At 34.5% G+C, this 15182-nt stretch overlaps 1 protein-coding gene across 10 annotated transcripts in view; it reads right to left on the reverse strand.

The window, feature by feature from the left end:
• The window catches only part of LOC129014678 (golgin subfamily A member 6-like protein 1), a 112158-nt gene that overhangs the window by 88275 nt on the left and 8701 nt on the right, over positions 1 to 15182 (reverse strand). For 4 of the 10 annotated variants that reach the window (XR_010124061.1, XR_010124066.1, XR_010124063.1 and 1 more), the window contains exon 4: positions 9268 to 9360. The exons of 2 other annotated variants lie outside the window; for them this stretch is intronic. The gene's annotated coding sequence lies outside the window, so the exon portion shown is untranslated. Of the gene's footprint in view, positions 1 to 209; positions 5972 to 9267; positions 9361 to 10134; positions 10305 to 15182 lie in introns of those variants that run through there. 4 more of the 10 variants (XR_010124058.1, XR_010124057.1, XR_010124059.1 and 1 more) reach the window with 3 other exon arrangements.

Here is a 15182-nt window from a genome sequence, read left to right on the forward strand (position 1 = left end):
AATAAGTTCATATATCAGGAGAAAATATATAAATTCTTATTTTGATAATTTTTTCTAGATGCCTCTTCAAAATGGTTGTATCAATTTATAGTTGTATTAACTTGTTCAAAGTTCTAGCTGCCCTATAACCTACCAGAACCTGGTGTCATGAGATGTTTTGAAAATTTCCAAGCTGATAACTGAAGAATGTTGCTTCCTTGCATTTTAAATTTTTATTTAATTATTGTTAGTGAAGGTAGAAAGTAGTTTTGCACTATCTGAAAAGTTAGGCAACATTACTTTGGGACTAGATCCATAGCAGGAGCTCACAAAAAGAGAAAATGAGCAATTGGTAATGTCCAAATTTGAGTTTCTGAATAAACACTTACAGTGAAAATATGTTTGGTTTTATTCTTTATATTTCTCTGTGAAAGTTTTAACACTCTCTATCCAAACTCCGAACCCTACACCCAGAAATCAATTTCAGTATTTGCTAGACTTTTCTATGTAGTGTTTATAGCCTGATACTTGACAGACATTTCCTTTTGTCCTAAACGCAATGAAAGGAGAGATTAAATTCGCACTGTACTCCATATGTTTACATTTCGTGTACTTTTTAATGATAGTTTACTCATTCTTTGGCCACAGTCCACCAGAAATGTCAGGTACATAAATTAGCTATCAGGCAGCACACAAAGGCTGACATTTACAGGGTGCCTTGATGTTCTAAAACCCAACAAGTATTAACTGAAAAGGTACATAAAAAACTGGTCAAAAAATGGAAATTTACATACTTACGCTAAAACACACACACACACACACACACCATTAATGAAAAATTACTAGCGTACATTTTAAACAAACAATAAAAATCAACTGTGGCGTCAGTAGTAATATCTCCTTTGTCATTTTTGATTATGTTTATTTGGGTCTTCTCTTTTGTTCTTTATTAGTCCAGCTAGTGGTCTATCAATTTTATCTCTTCTTTCAAAGAACAGACTTTTGGTTTCATTGACTTTTAATTGTATGGGTTTTTGTATCTCAATTTTATTCTGTTCAAAGACAGTTTTGGTTGTTTCTTTTGCTAAATTTGGAGTTGGTTTACTCTTGTTTTTATGAACACATATATGCACACAAACTAGAAAACACAGAAGAAATGGGTTTTCTTCTGGACACAGGCTGTGTCCTAAGATTCAAACAGGGAGGAAAGAAACCCTGAAGAGACCAATAACAAGGTCCAATATCAAATCAGTAGTTAAAAGCCTATCACCAAAAAAAGCTCTGGACCAGACAGATTCACAGCCAAATTCTACAAACAAATAAAGAAGAGCTGGTACTAATCCTACTGAAAATATTTCAATAAATCAAGGAGGAAGGACTCCTGCCTAGCTCATTCTATGAGAACAGCATCATTCTGATATCAAAATCTAGCAGAGACACAGTAAAAAAGAAAACTTTAGGCCAATATTCCTGATGAATATACATGCAAAAATCTTCAACAAAATACTAGCAAACCAAATCCAGCAGCACATGAAAAAGCGAGTTCATCATGATAAAGTAGTTTTTATTCCTGGGATGGAAGATTGGTTTAACATACACAAATCAATAAATGTGATTCCTCACATAAGCGAACTAAAAACAAAAACCACATGATTATCTCAATAGATGTGGAAAAGTCTTTCAATAAAATTCAACACCTCTTCATGTTAAAAACTTCCAACAAACCAGGTATTGAAGGGATATACACCTCCAAATAATAAGAGACACCTATGATAAACCCACAGCCAACATCGTCTAGATTGGGCAAAAGCTTGAAGCATTCCCCTAGAAAACTAAAACAACATAAAGATGCCCATTTTCACCACTCCCATTCAGCGTAGTTCTGGAAGTCCTAGCTACAGCAATCAGGCAGGAGAAAGAAGTAAAAGGCATTCAAATAGAAGATTGAAAGTCAAACTATCTCTCTTCACAGATGATACGATTTTATACCTAGGAAACCCCATAGTCTCCCCAAAGTCTCCTAGATCTGATAAACATCTTCAGCCAAATTTCAGCATACTAATTGATGTATAAAAATCAGTAGCATTTTCATACACCAATAATGTTCAAGCTGAGAGCAAATCAAGAGTGCAATCCTATTCACAATAGCCACAAAAAGAATAAAATACCTGGGAATACAGCTAACTATGGAGGTGAAAAATCTCTACAATTAGAATTATAAAACTGCTGAAAGAAATAAGAGGCAACATAAAGAAACTGGAAAACATTCCATGCTCATGGATAGAAATAAATCAATATGTTTTAAATGGCCATACTACCTAAAGCAATTTACAGATTCAATGCAATTTCTATCAAATTATCAATAACATTTTTTCACAGAATTAGAAAAAATAATTCTAAAATTCATATAGAACTAAAAAATGCCTGAATACCTAAGGCAATCCTAAGCAAAAGTTTGCTGGAGACATCGTGCTACCAAAATAAAGCCACACACCTGCAGCCATCTTATCTTCAACGAAGTTGACAAAAATAAGCAATGGGGAAAGGACTCCCCACTCAATAAATGGTGCTGAGGTAGCTGGCTAGTCATGTGCAGAAGAACAAAACTGGACCCCTATTTTTAACCATGTACAAAAATTAACTCCAGTGATCAAAGATTTACCTGAAAGACCTCAAACTATAAGAATGTTTGAAGATTGTGAGCTTTTTTTGGTGGTAGGCTTTTAATTACTGATTTAATTTTGGAACTTGTTATTGGTCTCTTCAGGGCTTCTTTCCTTCCGGGTTGAATCTTAGGACATAGTATCTTTCCAGAAGAAAACCCATTTCTTCTATGTTTTCTAGTTTGTGTGCATATACGTCTTCATAAAAACAAGAGTAAACTAACTCCAAATCTAGCAAAAGAAAAGAAACAACCAAAACGAGCATTGAGCTGAATAAAATTGAGATACAAAAACCATACAATAAAATAGGAAACACCATTTTGAACACTGGCCTTGGGATATAATTTATGACTAAGTCCTCAAAAGCAATTGCAACAAAAGCAAAAATTGACAAGTGGGACCTTGTTAAACTAAAGAACTTCTGCACAGCAAAGGAAACTATCAACAGAGTAAATAGACAACTTACAGAATGGGAGAAAATTTTTGTCAACTATGCATCCAATAAAGGTCTAATATCCAGAATCTGTAAGGAACTTAAACAAATTAACAAGCAAAAACAAACAACAACCTCACTGAAAAATGAGCAATGGACACATGCTCATGTGTCTTCTCAAAAAAGACATAAACGTGTCCAACAAGCATATGGAAAAAATGCTCCATATCAATAATCATTAGAGAAATGAAATCAAAACCACAATGAGACCATCTCACAGAAGTCAGAATGTCTAATATTAAAAAGTCAAAAAATAACAGATGCCAGTGAGGTTACAGAGAAAAGGGACACTTACACACTGCTAGTGGGAATGTAAATTAGCTCACTACCCTAGTGATGAAATAATTTGTGCATCAAACCCCAGCGACGTGCAATTTACCCATGTAACAAACCTGCCCGTATACTCTCTGAACCTAAAATAAAAGCTGGAAAGAAAAAAATAATAATAAACTCACACACTTTTGGTTTTTATTTGATACCTGGTCAAAGCCATGATTTTAGATTAAATCTCAAAATAATGTTTAATGAACATGGTAGTCGTAACTGTTTTTGTGTTTTAAAACAACTTACAGATTTATTTTAATAAAGCTCTTTTGTTTTTTGGTTTTTGGTTTTTGTTTTTAGATGAAGTCTCACTTTGCCGCCCAGGCTGGAGTGCAGTGGCATGATCTTGGCTCACTGCAACCTCTGCCTCCCGAGTTCAAGCAATTATCCTGCCTCAGCCCCGCTAGGAGCTGGGATTACAGGCATGCGCCACCACGCCCAGCTAATTTTTGTATTTCTAGTAAAGTCAGCCTTTCACCATGTTGGTCAGGCTGGTCTCAAACTGCTGACCTCATGATCCACCTGCCTCAGCCTCCCAAAGTGCTGGAATTACAGGCGTGAACCACCGCGCTGGGCAATGAAGCTCCTCTTTGTATCTAGAATAATTTTCAAGGAATTTTGTTGTTTCCTTTTCACAGATTTATTTAAAATTGAAATTATTTTTATGAGATGTAATGTTTCCTTTTTAAATATATTTCGATACCCAAAAAAGTGTGGCTATTATTGACAAATGAGAAAGAACTTTGTACTTTCTTAATCAGTTGGCTTCCTTAATTGAATACTATTTTTGTCTTTTCCTCTCATTTTGCTGGTAATCAAAACCTATATAAAATAGATAGTGGGGACCACTAGTACAACAACTGTATATGAATTAAAAGTCAAATATTAGAAGAGAAAAATTATATATCACTTAGAAAAATTTTAGAATTCTTAATGAAAAAATACATTGAATGTTTTGGAACACAGGACAATCCATTAAAAAATAAACAAAGAACATGAACAGGAATTCATGAAAGAACTAACACAAATACTAAATAAACAAAATTAAGTTTAAATTTGCCACTTATAGAAATCAAAACAGAAAATTGTATTTTACCTATCAGATTAGAAATCACTGAAAGTAATGATAAAACTCAGTGTTGGTCAGGTAGAGGTGTTGGAATTATTTATACATCATTGGGAGAAGTCTCAATCTATAATCTTTCTTGATATTAACTTTATAAAATATATCATCAAAATTCTTAAAACATTTATACCTAGAAGCATTACTTCTAGTAATTAGGCCTAAGTAAATAAATGATAGACATACAAGAATGGTTACTATAGTCAAGCTTATAATAACTGATGTAAAATAAAAACACTTAAATGTATATTAATGTGGTTCTAGGTAGTAGAGAAATCCTAAACAATTTATGAGTAAGACTGATTTCATTTCATTGATATGAAAAGGTATGTTCAAAATGCAGGTACCAGAAAACCATGTACAGTATCCCTTTAGTGTTAAAAATGACTTGCACACTTACATATGTATATACATTTGTTTGTTCATGTGTCTTTGCCATCTCATATATTTACAGACAATTTCTAGGAAAATTCATAAAAGATGTTAACAGTGCTTATGTCAGCAATCTGGTGACTGATGGAACAAAGATTGTAAGGGGGAAGATAACTTTTACTTTCTGTCAGTGCTCTCCAAATTGTCTGGCAGCCTTAAGTTCAGCACTATTATGCTCTTCATACAAACTACTATTTAAAATAAACTATATTATAACAAAAAGTAGAAATGGCCACTTACTCTGCATTACCCCATGTACCATTTCAAATAGTCTTTTTCTACTTTTTCTCAGTCCATAACTTAAAATATACCTAATACTTTAACTTCTAACCTATTGGATCTACTTCTCTAGAATTATACCAAATTATCCTCTCTCTTCAAGAAAGAGAAAGCATTTTAAAATGTGAACTTTTATAAGATCTTATTATTTTCTTCTCCAGGTTAGATGTGCCCAATTTCTTAAACACCGTGGTTTCCAATCTTTTCAACATTCCAGTCACCCTCTAGGTGTAACCCACCTTTTCAGCAACTCTTAAAATGTAGCCTACAGAAACGAATGTAATATTCAAGACACGGTCGGAGCAGTTCAGATTATAGTGAAACTATTGCCGTCGTTGAACTTGACTCTGTGCCTCTATTAATGCAGTTTAAGAATGCATTAACTTTTTAAGCATCTGTTAACACCATATTGACTCATATTGAGCAGGGAGTCAAATAAAACCACAGGAATTTTGCCATAGATTTTCCTATCCTGTAAATGTGCAATAAACAAGAATTTACAATAGCCCAGTAAAATTTCATTTTATTAGTTTCAGCCCATAGTTCCAATCTACAAAGACTTTTTTTTTTTAGGCATGCAGCTATCATCTAAACTAATAGCCACCCTTTCCGGCTTTGCATTACCTGCAAAAGTGCTAAGCATTTCTTCTTTCACCATTCTAACCATGGATCGAACTGCTGAACAAAAGAAAGCCAAGTGGGGGGTCCAAATTTTAGAGATCTTCATCAAGTTTACATCCATCTATTACTAAATACTCTTCAGATATCTGTTCAATTAGTTATGGAAAAGACAGGCTACTCATTTTTTCATATTGTCTTTAAGAATGTTAAGAGAATCTTCATGGAATGTCCTATATAAATATAGATACACATTGCTGTGGCTTTTCTTAACAAACCGTTTTTCAATTGACATACAGGATATACTGTTAGATACACACACAAAAATGGAATGTATTACCACTTGGAATGTCTTCTAGAGGTATAAATCCTAATTCTGTGAGCCTGAACTTTTCAGCTCCTACTTGTTAACAATAAAATTATCTTCTCAATTCTGTTTATATAAGTCAACTTTAGTTGTATATTTCTCCCTCTTGAAGTTCATGAGAAACAATCATTAATGTGGTAGGTAGTGGTGTGTAGTAATTAAAAGCACGGACCCTAGAACCAAAGCTGCCTTGTTTTAAAACCCAGCTCCACCACTTAATGTTATGGTACCTTAAGAAAATTACTCAAACAAGCTGTGCCTTTGTTACCTTATCTATAAAATGGTGATAATAGTATTTCTGACAAAGGGATAAAATGTGTTAATATATGTAATGCCCTAAGAAAAAACACTTGTACCTAATAAGATCTAAGTAAGTATAATTACTAACATTGTTATGACATTTTCAAGAGAAAAAAACGACTATAAGAGCAAAGCCATAATTCTGACAAGTTGATATTTTTCTTAAATTAATTCATTCTGTGCCTTACAAACAATACATTTATTTCTGGCTCCTAAATACTTACACACGCATACACACACACACATACACACACACCTTTTACCACATTACAATAATTCTATCTATTCACTGAAATAGTGCAGAAACATTTATCACTATTACCACCATTCTTACTAAGAAGCTGAAATTATTCCTGGACTACTGTTATAAATTCTAATAAGAAAGTTAAGAGGGCTATTGGTGGGGTGGTGAGAGGATGTGTCTGGAGCTCTGAAAATTCAGGGGTCTTGTAGAAACCTATACCTCTATTTCCATGGTTTTTATAGCTCACACCATGCTGACCACCATATCACTGGCAACACTGTAATTCAGGGACTGGAAAATAAGGCGGAGGTCACCTCCTTCAGCATGGTTTATGATCTCTCCATTGTCTGATTTTCCAAGAAGACTCTGGACACTGCTCTCTAATACATCTAGTACACACCACACTTGGCCCAACTTCCACTCACTTCAGTCTGATTTCAGTCACTTCCCTCCAGACACTTGGAAATTTTAACAATTCCTCCATTTCCAAGGTTATCTTTCCTGGGACACAAGACTTTATGTTTCCCTTTGCCCCTTTTTCAAAATCTTGCCAATCTCTTTACCTCGCATTATAACTGACACTGATTTTGCTCAACTTTGAACATTTCACTCCTTGGAAAGGTGAGCTGAATTTAGACCAAAGTAGAAAAATGAACCTAAGAGCAACATGTCAGCAAAAGACTCTTTCTAACCCTTAGCAAGTAGGAAAATGGGAACTAAATGTAAGAATCAACAGTGTTAACAATTTCTGCATATATTCAGCAATGATTTATTGATCAGTAAACACTATGATAGACGATAGAAACAAAAAGTAAATAGAATTTAGTGCCAGTTTTCAAGAAAGTTAAATATAGCAAAGGAGACGCATGCAATTAATGATATTATAATGTGATAAATACCATAAAAGCAAAGAAGATAAATTCTTAATTATGAAACTAATGTGTGTAGGTTCTATAAAAATTAATCTTTATTCGCAAAAGCAAATGCCTCCATTGTATGGGTGGACATACAAACCTATTCAAAGAAATCACATCTTTAAAGCCCTGCTCCTCAAATTGTGGTCTCCAGGCCAACAGCATCTGCATCAACCCGGAGCTTATGAGAAATGCAAAATCTCAGGTCCCACTGCAGACCCACTGAATATAAATCTGACATTAATTAAATCTCCTGATGATTCCTGGGCACATTAAAATTTGAGAAGCACTACACTAAAGCAAATCTTAACTTGGTGCAAGCAGTGGCTTTGACAAAAGCTGAAACCTGGCTCCTATTTCAAACATGCTATAGGAGAGTGAGTTGGTAGCTTCTTAGGGGAGTATTCTTCCAGTGCTCAGCACGTCGTAGGTACTCAATAACTGTTTATTGACTGAATACAAAACTGAAGGACTAAAGCAATGATTAAAATCACTTATGAGTAATGTTTCTAATACTGTTTCGAGCATGAAAGACAAAAGGAAGGAGTGAAGTAATAGCATTAAGTAACCCAACATGTTAAAGCAGTCATTTTAAACCACACTTTGAGTATTTTCAATTAAATAAGAAAAAAATACAAACAGAAGGCATTCAGTGTTGTGTTGATTTGAAATTGAATTTTAGCTTAATTCTACTTATTAATGTAGGAGAACTAAAATTTTGGGTAACATTTTGAAATTTTTATTATCTTTATTAACTATTTCAAAAATATAAGTTAATGCTAGAAGGGACGTTGGCTGTTGCTAATTTCATAGTTATGTAAATCAGCAGTGTGGGATTTAAGGTGTCAACATATAACAAAAACTCAATGTCTTCTAACATGACATATCAACAAGCGCATATGAATTAGAAAGCCACACGCCACACGATTCCAAAGAGCCACATTAAATCCACCTATGCTAAAAGAGGGTCAATTAATTCCAATAAGAAGCAAAGCATGCGTTTTAATTATTTCACATGTTAAAACATAAAATGGGAACACATATAAAGCTTTTGGTAAAGAAGGGCAATGCTTTCAGAAAAATATAGAGACATTTTTAGAATTAATTGCTTGATTCTAATTAAAAGAATATAACCGTTAGAGGCACAGTGGCTACTGAAACTCTGATTTTATTTGCATACATTAGTATGACAAATGAATCTTCAGACAAAGCTGATTTTATTTTATTAAAATACAAAAGATCTTAAACTTTTCCTCAAATATGTGTTTACCTATATCACAAACCAGTTAAATGGTGTTCTTAGTTTTATAGCAACTAAATAGCCATGACGCTTAATATCAACAATCTCAAAAACACCTGAAAGTAGAACCCTGAAGCAGCCTATATATTAGCAGAAGATACAAATGTATTTCCACCTTTTTAGCAAAGTGACGTATTACAAATTATCCCCAGTGGCACCTGCATCCTAGATCCTCAGGCGCAACTTAAGAGGATTGTCATGTAATTATAGCAAGGTAAAAGTTTATCTCACCATTAAAAATGAGCTTTGCGCTGGGCAAGGCAGAGGGACCACTTGAGTCCAGGAGTTTGAGACCAGCCTTTGCAAGGTAGTAAGACTCCATCGCTACAAAAAAAAAAAAAAAAAAAAAAAATTTAAAAATTAACCAGGCGTAGTACCACATGCCTGTGTTTCTACCTACTCAATCATTTGAGCCCGGGAGGGTGAGGCTGTAGTGAGCCATGATTGTGCCACTGCACTTCAGCTTGGGTGACAGAGTGAGGCCCTGTCTCAAAGAAATTAAAAACAGAGCTTTGTAACAGTCAAAGCCATCTAAAAGCAAAAGGTTATCTAATTTGGTAGATATTTTTCTGTAAGAGGAGGATTTCACCCAGAAATCACCATGATACTCTGGTGTGTATTAAACCACTAGCTTTGTACAAAATAAATGAGTTTTCTTTCAATTCTTAAATAATTATTACATCTAGTACACAAAACTCAACATTTTGGACTCATGTTCTAACTCAGAACAACTATAGTTTGTCCCCTCTTTCTGTGTCACACTGTACTTGTTTACTAGAAGTGTATTATTTCTCTATCTTCAGTCTCCATGATTTTATTTAATTACAGGGCTTGATAGCATGATAAATAATAGGTGACTACCTCAATTGTGCTTTTCTTCTCTCTCCTCATCCCAATTGTGAATTAAGGCCAGTATTTCACATTAAGTGCAAATGGATCACTGTATATCTAGCAGATGTTTTAGAAAGCTCATAAAAGCATGTGTTCACTTCCCTTTGCCCCACCCCTTAGTTGAATCCTGAAATACTCTCTAGAAGAAGGTGGGGTGGAAATAAAGTCCCTTTTAATAACTAGACCCAAACACTGAATAAAATACACCTATAAGGAAGACTTTCAGAATGATGTCTATCTAATCCTCTGCAATTCTGCAATTTCTGGATGAACTGTGTGCTTTTATAGATTGCAGAAAATAAACATGCTTCCTTCTTTCTCCTCCTCGTCCTTCTCTTAATCTTGCTCTCATCTTTCTTCTTTTTGAAAAGTGGTTGCTGAAAAAAGTAAGAGAAAAGAAAGAGAAAGAAAATAGAGTTATCTCTGTTTCTCTCTCTCTTTGACCTTTAAAATATCTATTTATAGATAATAAATGTCACTGTTTACAAAGTAGTTAATTGGGCAATGAAAGAGAGAGACATAATTTTGTAAAACCTAATTTGGCCTTTGAGAGTCTCAGCGCTCATAGGAAACCCATGTCAAAGTTTCAGAAATGTCTGTTAATGTATTTAGTATATAAATGTTATTGACAGCCAACTCTTCCAATGCTGCCATAATTACTGATATTAAAGGTCTTGTAGCTATTTATATATGTATTTTTGTATAACATGTCGTACTTTTTCCATCTAATAGTGATTGTTCAAATCCTTGAATCGTAAAGGATGGTTATCTAGCTGCCCTTTCAACATGAGAAACCGGACAATGAAATATTTTCACTTTTAAATACACAATCATGCTTTGAGTGCTAAAAAGCACAAGTAGGTCAAGAACCATTTATCTAAGGTATTTATTTGAGGGTGACAGCAAATTCAAGCTGAAATTTAAAGACCCTTATGCAACCACTCTGGATTTCCTATGTAAGTACAAAAATATTTGGAGAAAAGTTCCATTTTCAATTTTAAATGTGCCTTGGGGACTACGACAATCTATTACTAGACTTGCAAAAAAATTTGAAGCTTATAAATACTTTGGCAAAATTTTAAACTATATAGATGGCATATATGGTGAGGGAACCCAAAGGAATGCAACTCAAAACTACAAAACTGCCAGAGAGACAGAAATCTACCAACAAAATCTCACCATTAATGAGAATATCATTTTCAATCCCAAAGCTCTTATTTCTAGTACTAAATAACATTATTCTATATTACTAATTTTTTACTGTCCTATAGGTGATGGTGAAAAAGAAAGGTAGGTAAACAAAAGGTAGTTGGTAAAAAAAGAAAAAAACATTACCGAAATTACCAAATATTATAAATGCGTCTAAAGCAATCTACTAAGACAAAGGGAGAAACTATAGATTTCTTACTGTGGTGTTATCCACTTGCTCAAGGAATCTCTGGGGATATAGATTAAAGAAACTATGTATGTTTAGACCTTTACATCAGTAAAGTTGCCATTGGAAGAGGAACAATTTGGTGGTTGAAGGGGAGATCACCATGGAAAGTTATTAAGACCAAAGTTTCACTGAAGCAGGAAGGAGTTTTACAAATGATGTTCTTGTTGTCAGAGCTTCTGCTTTCCCAATATACTTTGTCCCCTACTTTACCTTATCTTCCTTTAGGGAAAATTCACCTTCTAGCTGTTACAATTCATTATTTTCACTAGCCTGTGTTTTTTAAAATCTTTTGATGGAGCGAAGCAACCCAAATACTTATTAGGAAATACCCTATGCTAGTATCTTTTTGTTCTCAGCAGCTAGTGTGGTTATGCAAGAACAAAATTTATGTAAATGTTAGTGTAGGTTCCCTGTTTCTCTTGTTGATGATTGAAGAGCTTAAAAAGAGAAAAATGTAATTCAATTAATTTCTTCTAATTAAAGTACAATATTTTTAAAAAATCAACAATCACCGTAGCTTAACTGACATTAGTCATTAATTGACAATCTTCCTAAAGTTGCTAAGGATTGGTTTTCAGTCCAATAACTCCACTATAACTAGGGATCTTTGTTCAGATAGGGTCACCTACGTAGACTACATACCCTTATCTAGGCTACATAGCTTCCCAGAAGTCACTCATGTACTGAAGGAGAAAAATGTAAAAGTGTTAATATAAATATAAAATAATTAACTTTTCTGAGTATGCTTAAAATAATGTATTTTTTATTAGGGTATTTTTTATTTTTGCCAAATTTGGAATTATGCATTTATTAACTAGTATTTGTAGAAGAGACATGATATGATGTAGGCTTTTTTCCAAAGCCTAGGACAGAGAAATTATACATTCTTCTATTTCTTTAATACTCCTTTTGAAGAAATGGACTACATATTCTTTTTTTTTCCTAGTAAATTGGAACTAAAAATAATTCTTGACTCAATGCCAACTATTTAACAACATAGACTGATTTCTGTGAGGAAATTTAGTTTATACGTAACAAGCTTGATGTGACATACTCAATAGGTTCTCCTCAAAAATATCTGGACATCTGAAATTCAGGCAGCCAACATTCTATCAGGCTCTGTGCTTTGGACATGTAGCATTTGTAATCCAACTTGCTAATCATGGAAACCAGAATAGAAGTTTAATTGGAACCCCTATCCTCCATCATCAACTATAATAAGAAAGAAAAGTAGCATCTTTCATGTAAGATCTTTGTCTTTGGTTACAACTAAATGAGGCTTTGGGCTTTTCCTTTTTTTTTTTGAGACAGAGTCTTGCTCTGTCGCCCAGGCTGGAGTGCAGTGGTGCGATCTTGGCTCACTGCAAGCTCCACCTCCCAGGTTCACACCATTCTCCTGCCTCAGCCTCCCGAGTAGCTGGGACTACAGGCGCCCGCCACCACGCCTGGCTAATTTTTTTGTATTTTTAGTAGAGACGAGGTTTCACCAGATTAGCCAGGATGGTCTCGATCTCCTGACCTCGTGATCCACCTGCCTCGGCCTCCCCAAGTGCTGGGATTACAGGCTTGAGCCACAGCACCCGGCCTGGGCTTTGACAAACACAATTCCTAACTATATTTTTAAAAAATCAGAGTCGGTGATCAGATCTCTATTAGAAAAGTATTACATTTGCAAACCACAGTATGCTACTGAGAAAATGGCACAATTTAATAAAAAGGGGACAGAAGTACCCTGCTATCTCACTATTATCATCACATTTGGGTTTCTGTAATATTTTGTGCAATCATTAAAAGCAAGGTAACAATAATATTTTCACCATCTCAATACCTAGAAGATTTCTATTACTTTGGCTAGGAACATTTTCCTTGGATGGTTGGTTGACAATATCCAAAGGATAATTTTAGGTCCTAAAGAATTAAACACAGGTCTATTTTTATGAGGTGGGACAGATTGGAAACCATTCTTTTTGCTTGTTCCAATGAAATTGGAAATGAAAAGAATGTGTGTCATATGAGGGACAAGTGTCATGAAGCCCATCTGAATTATACTTCATACCCCTCTTTATAGCCTAATGTTCAACAATATCCATTTTCCTGGCAGTATTGCACCCATCAAAAACAAGTTATTGACACTTATGTCTCATATATAAATCAAATAAGGCAGACAAAGCAAAGAAGGTGGTTTTAGAGAGATTGAATGGTGGAGTCAAATAATGTATTTGTTTTTCACCTCTAAGATGTCACTTTAATACTGCACTGAAACAATGGCACAAAATCATTCCAATTAAATGGTCTTAAAATAAGATATAAAGCAAATTCAGGTGATCGCATTCTGCCTGGTGTGTAAAGAGCTGACAGCACAAAATTGAGCAGAAATAGTTTAAATTTAGCATTCTTCACATACGTGTACAAGGACTGGGAGCAGAAGTTGGATTTGCTTCAGTGGAGTCAACTAAAGACTCAACAAGGAAGGGTTGAAGTGCATTGACAGCGCACTGGGAATTCTATGAGTATTGACTAGCACTGGCTTGGGTACAAATTAAGTAAAGCATTCTATTTCTGACATTAATTTTCTTCAACTGAGAAATTACAATAACAGATGAATGATGATTATGATAATAATAATAATAAAACACGAATGTAAAGAAGAGACACATTCACCAGTGATCAGATACCAGACAGCCATGACATATTCACTTTGATTTTCAAGGCCTCTGGTCATATGGTTTATTTCACACAATTCTGCTGAGACTCCAGTCATTACACTTCATTCCATTTCCTGGTGCTATTCACATAATATTATCTCTGCTCTAAGGGATTAAGAATCAGCTAAGAATAAAGAAAAGTTTTTTCTTTATCATATCCATGGAAAATTATTTAACCTGCTCTGGCTTACTCAGCATGGCATTCACTTTCCTTCCCTTGCCTGTGAATTCTGAGATTTGAAATGTTAAATAGGAGTCACTTGTTGTATCATTAGCTAATGTTTGCCATAAAATTAAAAGCAAGGAGAAGTTACAAAGGGGAAGATACATTAATCAAACCAAATCAATAACCAGTCTGCAGTTTGGTGCTTATTTTATTAAAAATTGCCAGATTAGGAAAAATCTCCCCCTCCTAAAAACAAAATAAAATAAATGTGCCTTTTCAAGGATTTGAGGAAGTTAGAATACCCTTGATTCTATAGTTTTGGGAAGGAAAGAAATAAAAGTAAAGCTAAAAGTGAATCAACTTTTATGCTCTCTTCCTACCTCCTATTTCCTTTTATTCTTCATAAAATATTTAAATTGAACATACTGGTAATAATCTTGAAATGGATTATTTTGAAAAAATATTTAGTGCAAAAATATAAATAAGCTTGTTTTAAGTAATTGGCATCTCATTTCTGTAAAATAACATTTTCCAGATTTTGCTTTCTTTTTTTTATGAAATTGAAGTCTATGCCATAGCCTTATAAAGAAGATTAATATTATAGTTTTGAACACCTGTTAGAAAAGACAAAAAATCTAAAGTCAATGATCTAAGCCTTTACCTTAAAAAACTAGAAGAGGGATGGGTGTGGTGACTCACACCTGTAATCCTAGCGCTTTGGGAGGCCAAGGCGGGCAGATCATGAGGTCGCGAGATCGAGACCATGCTGGCTAACATGGTGAAACCCCGCCTCTACTAAAAATACAAAAAATTAGCCGGGCGTGGTGACGGGCGCCTGTAGTCCCAGCAACTCGGGAGGCTGAGGAAGGAGAATGGCGTGAATCTGGGAGGCAGAGCTTGCAGTGAGCTGAGATGGTGCCACTGCACTCCAGCCTGGGAGTCAGAG

Source organism: Pongo pygmaeus, chromosome 16 (assembly GCF_028885625.2).
Source record: "Pongo pygmaeus isolate AG05252 chromosome 16, NHGRI_mPonPyg2-v2.0_pri, whole genome shotgun sequence".
NCBI lineage: Eukaryota > Metazoa > Chordata > Mammalia > Primates > Hominidae > Pongo > Pongo pygmaeus.